At 41.3% G+C, this 12,830-nt stretch overlaps 1 pseudogene; it reads left to right on the top strand.

The window, feature by feature from the left end:
• Positions 1–9,130, top strand: part of LOC147465286 (uncharacterized) — a 52,178-nt pseudogene extending 43,048 nt beyond the window's left edge.
• Positions 9,131–12,830: the final 3,700 nt, after the last annotated feature.

Here is a 12,830-nt window from a genome sequence, read left to right as displayed (position 1 = left end):
ATGAGTATTACAATGAAATAACACAAATATACATACATACACATAGATAACACAGACGTACACATACATGAGCATGCATTTTCAAGAGAGAGATAGCAAGATACAGAGATAGATAGATAGAGAGAGAGAGAAATACCTGTTTTCTAGAGAGAGGAGAGAGAGAAAGATAACAGATTTCATTGTGTTTATGTATGTGGAAGAGAGGAAGATGATGTATGGGAATATGTGCACGTATTTTCAAGAGAGAGACAACAAGATAACAGATTTCACTGTGGTTATGTATGTGGAAGACGATGTGTGGGAATATGTGCATGTATTTTCAAGAGAGAGACAACAAGATAACAGATTTCACTGTGGTTATGTATGTGGAAGAGAGGAAGACGATGTGTAGGAATATGTGTATGTGTGCGGGGATATTTTTAAACTACGTATCTCTGTCTTTTGACGAGAGTGTGTGTGTGCAAGAAGAGTTACAGAGAACCATCTTCTCTATATGGAGAAAGACAGAGAGTGAGAGAGAGAGAAATACCTGTTTTTTCTCTATTCGTGAGGTGTGCAATGTCTCCTGAGAAGAAGCTATGCCCGATCCTGCCCTTCTGGAAAGCGTTGCGTACGCTGCTGTTTCTTGTGTTGTGTAGGATGCCGGGCTTGCTCCTCTACGTGCACGTATACTCCAATTGTGTGCGATCCGTGTGCGCTTTCTGTGTGTTTGCTGCTTGCCTGCTTTCTCTGTGTGCGTTGCTCGTGCGCTCTGTCTGTGCCTAATCTTGATAGGGTTTATTAGAATGCCCCGTATGCTACAAGTCCATGTTTTATCATAGGATTAAAAAAAACAAAAGCAATATAAAACATTAACCAATTCACACAGCGAAAATTAAAGAAATCATTTATATAAAACATTGCCGCCCCTTGACCCCGCCCGGGGCGCTTCCCCAGGACCCCGCCCAGAACAATATCCCAAAATCAGCCTCCCAAGCCCCGCCATCGAGAGCGCTATATTCCACATCCCCATCAAGAGCGCTACCCCCAAACCTCACGTGGAAGCGCTGCCTTGTCACCCCATTGTGGCATTGCCCTAAGACCCCGCATCTGGAGTGCTAAATGGGAACATTCTTCATTAGTGAAATTTTGAACATAAATTATATTTAGCATATACTTAAATATAACACAAATATTAACATATTAACTATACTACTAATTTACTATAGCAGCTCTAGATTATGTCCCATACTATATTTAAGGTGCCAAAGGTTTGGCTTTATGGTCCTAGATCTAGCCAAGTGGTCAACACATATAGGACCAAGTGCACACTGTGCCACAAAACTTGGCCACCGCTTCACTTGCCAAAGTTTAGGCCACATGGTCAATCCTAAGTTTCCAATGTTCTTATTATGTCACCAAGTTTGCCTCGTGGAAAACCTAGGCTTGTTTTCACATACTCAGGCACTTCAAGCCATAATAAATTTTCATTACTCTTCGGCAACCCTTTTGTTCAAGTCTTTGAAAAAACGTTGCTTAAGGCCACCCTAAACCATTTTCATTTAGGGGTGTCTAAAATTAGCTTTTTGGCAATTCGAGAAGAAAATGGTCAAAGTTTTATACTTAGTTTTAACCACTTGACCAATTCAAATATTGGAAAGCAAGGTCTTGTAATACTTTTCTTTGGACATCACACATTAAAACTAGGTCCCTCACTTGTCCAAGCTATGCTCTAATACAATAAAGGGCTTTTGGTTTCAAGATGCACCACTTTCCCAACCTTGATTCCATTAAAGAAGCTAGCTCTACTTAGACATTTAATAGCAAGGTCCTGTAGCAGTTCACATTGAACATTTTCCATGGCAGCTAGGTCCACCACTTATCTAAGCTATGCTCTAATACAGTAAGGGGATTTTGGTTTCAAGATCCACCACTTGTCCAAACTTGATTTGGGAAGCAAGGTCCTATAATAGTTTGCTTTGGACATTCACCATTACAACTAAGTCCACGACTTCTCCAAGCTATGTTCTAATACACTAAGGACGTTTTGGTTCGAAGGAGAACCACTTGTACGACTTTGTTTTTGGGAGTAAGGTCTTTGCATAGTTCACCTTGGACCTTGGACATTGGATACTACAACTTAGCCCACCACTTGTCCAACCTATCCTCTATATATAACCAAAGGGTTTGGGTTTCAAGATTCAGCACTTTTCCAACCGTTCTTCCATTAAAGAAAGGAGAGGCATTATAACTAGGTCCACCAATTGTCCAAGATATGCTCTGATATAGAAAGGGGATTTTGGTTTCAATAATCCACCACGTGTTCAACCTTGCAAGACGCAAGGGATACTTGGACATTGGAAAGCATAGTCCTATAGTAGTTGATAGGTGGCAGTGGGTATAACAACTAGGTCCAACCTATGCTCTCATATAGCAAAGAGGCTTTGGTTTCAAGGTCCACCACTTGTCCAACCTTGCTTCCATTAAAGAAATGAGGGGCTACGTAAACATTGGCAAGCAAGGTAGAAAGGTCCTAAGGTATTTCACCTTGGATATTGGGCATTATAACTAGGTCCACCACTTGTCCAAGCTATGCTCTGATATAGAAAGGGGATTTTCGTTTCAAGGTCCACCACGTGTTCAACCTTGCAAGACTCAAGGGATACTTGGACATTGGAAAGCATAGTCCTATAGTAGTTGATAGGTGGCAGTGGGTATTACAACTAGGTCCAACCTATGCTCTCATATAGCAAAGAGGCTTTAGTTTCAAGGTCCACCACTTGTCCAACCTTGCTTCCATTAAAGAAATGAGGGGCTACGTAAACATTGGAAAGCAAGGTAGCAAGGTCCTAAGGTGTTTCACCTTGGATATTGGGCATTATAACTAGGTCCACCACTTGTCCAAGCTATGCTCTGATATAGAAAGGGGATTTTCATTTCAAGGTCCACCACGTGTTCAACCTTGAAAGCCTCAAGGGATACTTGGACATTGGAAATCATAGTCCTATAGTAGTTGATAGGTGGCAGTGGGTATTACAACTAGGTCCACCACTTGTCCAACCTATGCTCTAATATAGCAAGGATGCTTTGGTTTCAAGATCCACCATAATTTCCAACCTTGCTTCCATTAATATAGCAAGGAGGATTTGGTCTCAAGGTTCACCACTTGTCCAACCTATGCAAACCTTTTCCATGTTGTAGCATGATTTTTTGTTTGAAGAGTATTTTTCTATAACTATGGATTTAACAATGTAATCTTTTTCACTTACAGGATGGACTTTGAATCTGGGGAGAAAGTACATATGATACTTGACAATGAAATTGTTGGTATTGGCTGTGTGTGTAGAACAGATCCAGATTCCACTTGTGGTGGTACAAAGATAGGGCAAGGAAATGTCTCCATACTAGTGGAGGAATGCTTGAAGGATGTGGTCCTACCTTTTCCTACAATGGATACTTCATCTCTCCAAGGCTCATTATGGAGTGCTGTTCGATGGTCAAAGCTTCTTTTGCAATCTTTTGTATTAAATGGGAACTTAATTGATCCACAGGAAAGCTACAATGGTGATGAAGAACATGATCATTCTGATCCTCTAGTTACAGATGCAATACCTATGACAAGCCCAGAATTTGAAGCAATGATTCGAGAGTCTTGGAGAAATCAGAGGGTCCTTTTAAAAGATGACACAATGATGCAAACCATGAATGAAGGGACCATCTTATATGTATTTCCACATGATTATGTCAACTTTCAGGAACTTGGTCCTGATTGTGTGGGTGTGGGTATTGAAAGAGAAAATGCAAGCATTGATGATGTGGTTGAAGTGGGTAGCATCACTTTGCTAAAGTGGCCCATCAAGCAGACAACAATGTTGAATGGGAGCCCATTACAACGATTTGTTCCTGTTGATGGCATGCATGCTACATATGAGGATGTATCCAACGATGACAATGTTGGAAAAAAACTTGATGGGAGTAATGTTGTCCAGTTGTCAAGGAAGAGACGATACACTTTCATGAACAGGACTCAAAAATCAAAAGCAGCACCAGCTTTGACTTTTTACCTTTCAAACAAATCAATTCAAAGGGTATCATGCATTGATTGTTGTGCACAAAAATGTTGCCAGTTTGCAGATCGTGATATGGTGACAAGGTTACGACAACAGTTTTGGGGAGAGTCTCAAAAATCACGCACTAATTATGTTTATGATGTTCTTTCTATATGTTATCAGAAAGATGAGAAGTCACGATACCAATTCAGGCTAAATGGCTCTATTGTTTGTTGTAGAGCATGGTATGAGCTACATGGAATACCAAAGACATCATTTTATCGATACAAGGAGAACTTTGAAAATGGTGTGCGCCAATATGTACATGGGAACACATGTACATTGAGAAGGGGACTTCAACATACTAGTTTAGCAAGAGCACTACTAAATGAGTTTGTGGAAAACAACTCTGAGAAGATGCCACATAGAAGTAGAACACTGCTAGATGGCTCAAGAGAGACTCAATTGGTGATTCCATCAACATACAAACAAGTGGATATTTTATGTGAAATCAACACGACACTTGACCAAATGGGCTATGAGAAGAAGCTATCCCAATCTTCTTTTGGTAGAATTTGGAACAAAGAGTACCCACATGTCACTTTAACAAAGACGAGTGAGTTCTCTAAGTGCAATATTTGTAGCTCAATCAAGGCAAGGTTAGAAGCTAAACCTTCTCTTGAAGAGAGAGCTCTTCTCTTGAGGGAGAGAGAAGTTCACATGGCACAACAAAAGAGTTGCAGAAGCCTATATTATGCATGGCGCACGTATTCAGAAACTCAACCACAAAAATATGTATGCATAATCCATGATAAGATGGATCAAAAGAAGATTGCCATTCCTAGATTACGCCAGTGTTCCCAAGGGTGTGGATTCAGGATATAATCTGCAGGTGGCATTGATTGGCATGATCACTCATGGACATGGAGAAGGTCATTACGGACACTTTGTCTTGAATGGTTTGTGTCCAGCTGATCCAAATCTTACAATTGGCTCAATTGCTAATTGTTTACATAACCTAGAGAGGATAGATAAGCATCCTCTTGGTGATCTAGTAACAAATGGACTTCCAAGGAGCAATATTTCACTACTACATGCTTTGAACTCAAGGGATGCTTTGGACTACCATAACTTGAGTGATGGAAAAGAGCCCATTGTGCAGTCGTCAGAAATTGCACAAGAGGAATTGGGGTCAACATTTCGTAGATTGCCAGAGAACTTGTTGCTACAATTGGATAATTGTGCAGGGGAAAACAAAAATCGTTACTTATTTACCTATTTGTCAATGCTTGTTGCAAAGGGGTGTTTTCAAAACCATCCAGCTGGGATTTTTAATGGTTGGGCATACACATGAGGACATAGACGCCATGTTTAGTAGGTTTTCAGAGAAGCCGAGAGTTACACAAACCTATACTTTTCCACATTTGATGGATACATTACGAAACAGCTCATCTTCATCTCCAGCTCCATTTTTTCTCACAAAGATCCCCGATTTCAAGCAATATTGTGATGGCTATCTTTGTGATGGACAAGACATACTTGTTGGACATTCCAAACCGCTTCAGTTCAGGTTCTTTATACAGGATGAGACACCAATGATGCAATATAAGGCACATGTAGGTGTATCAAGTTGGAGTGGAAGTATTCGCCTTTGGAAAACAGACACAGAAGGCAAGCCAATGTTACCACATGGAGATCCACCTCTAGTACAAATGGCGGAGTATGTCAAGGCCCACGAAGAAGTCATTTTGGGGCTAAATAACTATATAAAATTTTGGAAAAATTTAGGGAATGGTTCAAGTATTCCGCGATATTATAGACCCGTGATAGATTATTGGAGTAAGGTAATTGAAGAGATTGGAAAAGAAATCATATCAGAGGGAGTCTTGTATGAAATGTTTTGGCCAAAAACTCAAGAATATTCTCACCTACAAAGCACTACAATGAATTTTCAACAAGGAGCAGAAAGATTCCTAGGCCTTGAAGAGTTGAACGATCATTTTTGTGGGCCTCAACGAGATAGGACAAGGGAAGAGTTTGACCCTATGTCTGATGTGCACCAAGGTGACTTTCTTATGCTTGTTCCGAGTGACACAGAAATCTATCCAGTGTGGCTTGCAATGGCTTTACTTAACATTGATAATGAGCCTACATCACCAAACTACAGAAAACTCTTGATTCAATATTGGGCACCTTGCGCGAGAAAAAGTGGGATGACAGATACTCAAGCTTACAGCAATTGTTGGAAGGGTTATTGGGCTGTCAACTATAAGGACCCACAAGTGTGGGAAACTGTAGATGCAATTGTTTGGTCCTGGAGACCAAACAAAGAAGGAACATTTTCTAGAATAAAGATTCCAGAAAGGCATGCTCTAAAAGCCAAAGAAGGCCTCACTCGTGCACATCAACCACACTTGGATCAAAGTTCAGATATGGTATCAAATGTGGAGTAGAATTATGTGGAGCTTCTATTGTGACTATACTAGTCAGTTTGTAAACAAAATCTTTTTTGTATCTTCCTTTGTTTTATGTAATTTATAGTTATTATTCAAATCCATGTGTTGTACATCCTCTTGACTTTTGGTGTTTATCAACACCACAATCCTATGAGATTTTCACTTTATTTACTAACCACACACCTCAATTTTTCCCACTTTAAGTGGAAAATTCCCAAATTACATGAATTTAGTCGATTTGGAGATTCCCATAATGTGAGATTTTTACCAAAAGACCTAATATGGTCTTACATGCCTCCAGATCGTCGATGAGCTAGATTGTCTATCACTACACTTGGAATGGAGTATGAGCGCATCCATGTGTGCATCAACGATTGCATGCTATACCGCAATGAGCATGCACATGCTACCTCATGTCCCATGTGCGGGGAGGCATGATACAAAATAGGTGTGAGTGGGGTACACCTACCCTGCAAGGTATTAAGACATTTTCCATTAATTCCTCGCATCCAACACATGTTTAAAAGCAGGTCTACCGTGGAGCTTCTCGCCTGGCATGCAAACCATCACTCAAATGATGGAATGACGCGTGTCCCTGCCGATTCACCTGCATGGAGGCACATCGAAACTCAATAGCCAGAGTTTGGGTTGGAGCCTCGACACTTGAGGCTTGGGTTAGCAAGTGATGGTGTCAACCCCTTCGGCACTAAGTCTACTTCATGGAGCACTTGGCCTGTGGTGATCGTTAACTACAATATTCCACCATGGGAGACAACCAAGAAGGGCAATATAATTCTTTCCTTGCTTGTGACAGGGAAGTACAAAGTGTCAAATATTGACATTTACCTCGAGACTCTCATCGAGGAGTTGGAGGAGTTATGGAGAGTCATTCCTGTTGTCGATGTCTCACTTGCAAAGGGGGGAGAGAGGCTCAAGTGAGCTTATGTGGACTATGCATGACTATCCTGGGCTTGGAGAGATTTCTGGTAACCCCCTATCCTCTCTCTCTCTCTCTCTCTCTCTCTCTCTCTCTCTCTCTCTCTCTCTCTCTCTCCCTTTAGCTCCCTTTAGCTCACTTTAGTTCACTTATCTCTCTAACCATATGATATGTATGCAGGGTTTTCCACATCGGGCCACAATGCATGTCCTACTTGCGGGCCATCGTTGGTGATGGAAAGGCCAGATTCCTTGCGCAAGGTAATCTATCCAAACAACCATAGTTTCTTACCCCAAGGTCATAGAAAACACAAGGCTCCAACAAATGGGAAGGATCCTCTAAATCTCACAATGGAAGATCGTGCAACCATTTGGGAGGAACACCACAACAACAATCCGGCTCTGTGTCCTCTAACTAGCACTTAGTGTATCCTTGCAGATTTGTGAGCTCCAAGGAAATCAAAATAGATGTTATCCCTGCTGCTCAAACACTTGCAACAGAAACTGTGTGCGCCATTGAGGATGCATTTCCTTGATCGGTCCTTCTTAGTCAAATTCACCTCTTGGTTCACGTGGTGGAGAAGATAGCTATATGTGGAGTAGTGCACGTACGATGGATGTTCTTCTTAGAGAGGTTTTAAAAGACTCTCAAAGATTTTGTGAGGCTACGGTCTCAACCAGAGGCATGTATGGCCGAAGCATGGATTGTTCAAGAGGCATTTGTTTACATATCAGAGTGTTTGGCACAAGTTGATCCTTCAATGTCCCGCATGTGGTCCGACGAGGAAGATTCAAGGATTACTTCCCACTTGACAAGTGGAAAGGGGAAACTACTTAACATGGATATGAATCTATCCCGAGTGGTCGATAACTTTTGCATTCTCAATGCAAAAATTATGACCAAGTGGGTGGACTTGTGGACAGTGGCAAAGTCCAGGCATTTGCAAGAGAGGGAAGCATGGAAACAAGCACATGGAGGAAGGAGGGCATCCCCAGTGCCTAGACACCTTGCATGTTTCCCATATCTCATTAGTGCAGAGTGGATTCATGAGAGAATGACCGAGGCAAAAGTGCACGGAGAAGACATCACCAACAAAGAATGGGAGTATGCACGAGGCTGCATACCAAAGGTAGAGTACTCATATACCTAAACCATACTGTCTCACTATTTTTTGAAATTATCTTTAATATGTATTTGATAAATTAATATATTTTTCTATTTTGTAGTGCCTTTCCTTTAACTCTATGTGGTCAAAGGGTCGTCACTTTTGTACGCGCCACATTGACGAGCGTAGAACCACCATGGATTGTGCCATCATGGGCAACCTTGACACAAACGATGATGAAGCAAGGTACTGCGGAACTATTGAAAGGATACTAAAGGTTAATTTTAGAACCTTTCATAGCTTCATCTTCGAGTGCAAGTGGTTTGCAAATGTTTCTAGACGACATGAGAATGGCCTCTACATGGTGGACTCTAGTGTGCATCACACAGAGAGGTATGACAATTTAGTTTTACCATGCAATTGTGAGCAAGTGAGTGACATGTACCTTTTCTATTCTCATTTACTTGTTGTATCGTTAGTTATACCAATGTTACTCACTTTGAGCTTCTATTTTATAGGTCATCTATATCCCAACAATACACCAACCAAAACTTTGGTTCGTAATTCCCATAACACCTCGGGGGAGAGCCATTTTTTCCACTAATGAAGTGGGGACTATCTTCGACCCTCTTCCACCTCCGACTTTGGATGAGGTGGAAACAGAGGAGAGAGAGGCCAATGAATCAAGTCCGGCGGCAACAAGTCTTAGCGAGGATGATTGTCATGATGATGAAGATGATGAGATGGAGGATGACGAACTCAAAGATGATGAAGCTGGCAATGCATCCACAAACGACAATTCCGTTTCTCTCTTTATTGATTTAGGAGCCATGGGCTTAGAATTGGATGATGCTTCATCTAGAGATCTTTTGGAAGATGATTCATAAACATTTTGTAGTTATGAAGTTTTTTGATCATGTAATCCATTCACCTCTCTCTCCCTCCTCTTTCTCTCTTTAGATTTGAGAATATGTTCAATTATGTTAATCAATTGACACTGATTATTTTAGTTGTAAACAAGGGTAATCTTAGGCGGGAGGAAGAAAGACTTTCTGCAAGTCTACCACCGCCTCGTCTAAATGGTGTTGGAGGAAGAAGAGCGAAAAACAGAGAGAGGTGGAGAGAGGCCAGCAGCTCTTCCGAGGGGGGGGGGGGGGGGTGCCAGAAGAAAAATGGCGGGCCTGGAGAAAGGTGATATCTACTATAGCAAATAGGATTTTTCCACGCAACTTAAACTCCCTTGTGGAAAGCTTTTCCGCCGTAGCGTCTAGACCGGGCCCAGACGAGGCTGGAGGAAGAAAGACTTTCTGCAGGTCTACCACCGCCTCGTCTAAACGGTGTTGGAGGAAGAAGAGCGAAAAACAGAGAGAGGTGGAGAGAGGCCAGCAGCTCTTCCGAGGGGGGGGGGGGGGGGCCAGAAGAAAAATGGCGGGCCCGGAGGAAGGTGATATCTACTACAGCAAATAGGATTTTGCCACGCAACTTAAACGCCCTTGTGGAAAGCATTTCCGTCGTAGCGTCTAGACCGGGCCTTATATCCCCCGCCTCCTTCTCCCCCCTCTTTCTCTTTCTCTCTCTCTCTTTCTTTCTCTTCATTTTTATAATTGAAAATTATATACAATACTCTTTAATTTTTATTGAGAGGAGGGAAACACCAAAATTTGAAAGGGAGGGGGGGGGGGGGGGGGGGGGGGGGGAGGGGGGAGTTAATCCAGAATTTGAAAGTTTAGTCACTAAATTTGGGTAGCGGATATAATGCCGATAATGGACACGGTAATAACTGCGGTAATAATATTGGTAATAACAGCGGATACAGTTGCGGTAATACTTTAAACACAAACACCCCCCCCCCCCCCCCCCCACCCTCCTTTCTCTTGTTTCTCTCATTGAATTTACACCTTCTCTCTACAAAACGCGGTAAAATAGCGCGATAAACACTTGGAGATTTTCATAGTGACTACTTTGCACTTTGCACCTTTGCGAAACACATAGAATTAGAAGAATAGACTTAATAGAATTAGAAGAATAGACTTAAAATTTTGGAGGAGACCTCACCTTATTCAACTTTATAGCCTATCTCATCTTGATCCAAGCTTCACAAAGGTTTGCAAAGCCTTGTTATTGATGATGAATAACCCTATAAGTTCAAATACCCCCACTATGAAGGATTGTTGAGAATTGAGTCTATTAACTTTCTTCATAATGTATGATTTTGAAATTACGACTTTGTTTTCCATGTTGAGATGTATCCTATGTGTGATATAGAGATAATATGGAGTACCAAATTTGAGGTAGACCCAAATTTTGGCTTGAAGTCTCTGACTTTTGCACTCTTGCTTCATTGACATGGTTTTAGTGGTCCACATGAGATGAAACTTCATATGAGTATACAAGAGCATAGAGATTAAGTGTGTGAATTTGATTTTTTATGTTTTTCATGCTTTTTGGTCACATTTTAGCAAATAGCAGGGTCAGTTCTTAGTTCAAGTAGATTGGGTGAAGCTGTGGTTTAATTTTAGTTTTTTTTTTTGTACTTTTTGGTTTTCATGCTTTTCTGTGCTTACAAAAGGCAACATGCTTTGCAATACCACCCAACCCTCAAAACATAAATTTTGGTCCATCAAACAAACATGCTACTAAGAAACCGGGTTAAACAAGTTGTTAGGAGAATTTGTTATATGACAGATGACACTCTAACTACACTAAAGAGGTAGAACGGGAATCATTAAATTAATGGAGGAAATATAGAGAGGCCATGCTTAGTCATAGTTGTATTAGTTGCAAAGATTCCATTTTCATTGAGTTGGTTAGGCTTAAAATTGGATGTTAGGAGACAAGACTTGACCAAATTAAAGCATGAGCAAAGTGTGGCATATTTTAAGAGAAAGAGTATGTTTTTTCCACAAAGCTAGGCTAGCTTTTATGCCAAAATTGGGTGCCTAATTTTGGACTTATGTCTCAGTCCTACTACCAAAAACATATATAGGTAGCATGTTTGCTCATACTCAAGGTGCATACAGTGACCTACACAAGCTCTTGCTCTATTACATGCAAAAAGAAGAATCTCTCTCTCTGCACTCTTGATCAACCTTGTGCAAATTGAGGTGATGTCAGCTGACAGGATCTGTTGAAGGCCCAAGCCTAACGACTGCACATCAACTATGGATATAATAAAGGAGTAAAGATTGGAGTTAAACATTTTTCCAATATGGCCATGTAATGTAAATTATCGATTTATTTCAAGCCATTGTGATAATTGTGAGGTGTTACACGCTCGATGAGAGTTCAAAGTTGTAAAAAATATGTCAATCTAATTGTGCTTAAGTTGAAAATATAGTAATTGTGGAGCCGTAAAACCCTTGGGCACCCATAAATTGCACATTGTAACCCTAGGTATATAAGGCTGTAGAGTTCTCAACCTCATTTGTTGAGAGCACCTCTAGTGAGAGCTTCTTGTTACCATACACATGTGGTAGTGATGTGTGTGAACACACTAGGACCGCTCGGGAATTTTTTCCCTCTTTAGGAGTTTTTTTCCCCCGTGCATTGTATACACGCCCATCACTCTAGGGCTATCTATCTTTCCATTTCACACTAAGTAACACACTCTCTATTGTGTGCCTTGAGCTTCCTTCATCTTCTTCAAGCTGTGTGCATTTCTCTGCAACCCTAATTCCACCAATTGGTATCAGAGTAGGTTACGTCCTCCCAGGCTTAGTTGCCAGCTGCTCCAGCACATGCCTGCTCACTTTTTTCGATTACAGTGAGGTTTGGAGAGCGTTCACAGGTCGACAAATATTTTGGGAGATCTCGTAGAGCTCAATCTGCTCAAATTTTCTATTCGGGCTCATTTTGGCCTCCGTTTCCACTACAGGCAGGTCTGCACAGGTAATTTTGTCATTTTGTGCAGAATTTCTATCAGTGCCGTTTTCTGCATAACAGGTGCCTTACAGTCTTCTACGGTGTGTGCTATATAGCACGTGTTGTTCCCGCTCCGTTTCTCCAATTTTCAGGCAGTTTTTACATCAGGTGCAACATTTACCATGGTTGGCAACAACATAGATGTCTTCAAGATGTTTGCTATGAGGACAGGTTGGATGAGGACAATTACCCTTGTGGGCTTATATGATGCAACACATTCTTGTGTCAAAGAGGTCTAGAATACTGTGTAGGGCATTGATGTATGTCTTGGTTCTGAGGATGTAGGCGATATTGAGGATGTTGCAGGTCTTGCTGCAAGGATTGTTGCTATTAGAGATGTTTTGCCTACGACATAACAAGATTGTTGGTATGTAAAGGATGCG

This window comes from Adiantum capillus-veneris, chromosome 1 (assembly GCF_014529385.1).
Source record: "Adiantum capillus-veneris isolate H3 chromosome 1, ASM1452938v2, whole genome shotgun sequence".
NCBI lineage: Eukaryota > Viridiplantae > Streptophyta > Polypodiopsida > Polypodiales > Pteridaceae > Adiantum > Adiantum capillus-veneris.
Note: the sequence above shows the minus strand (reverse complement) of the source record. Positions and strands in the feature narration are given on the sequence as shown.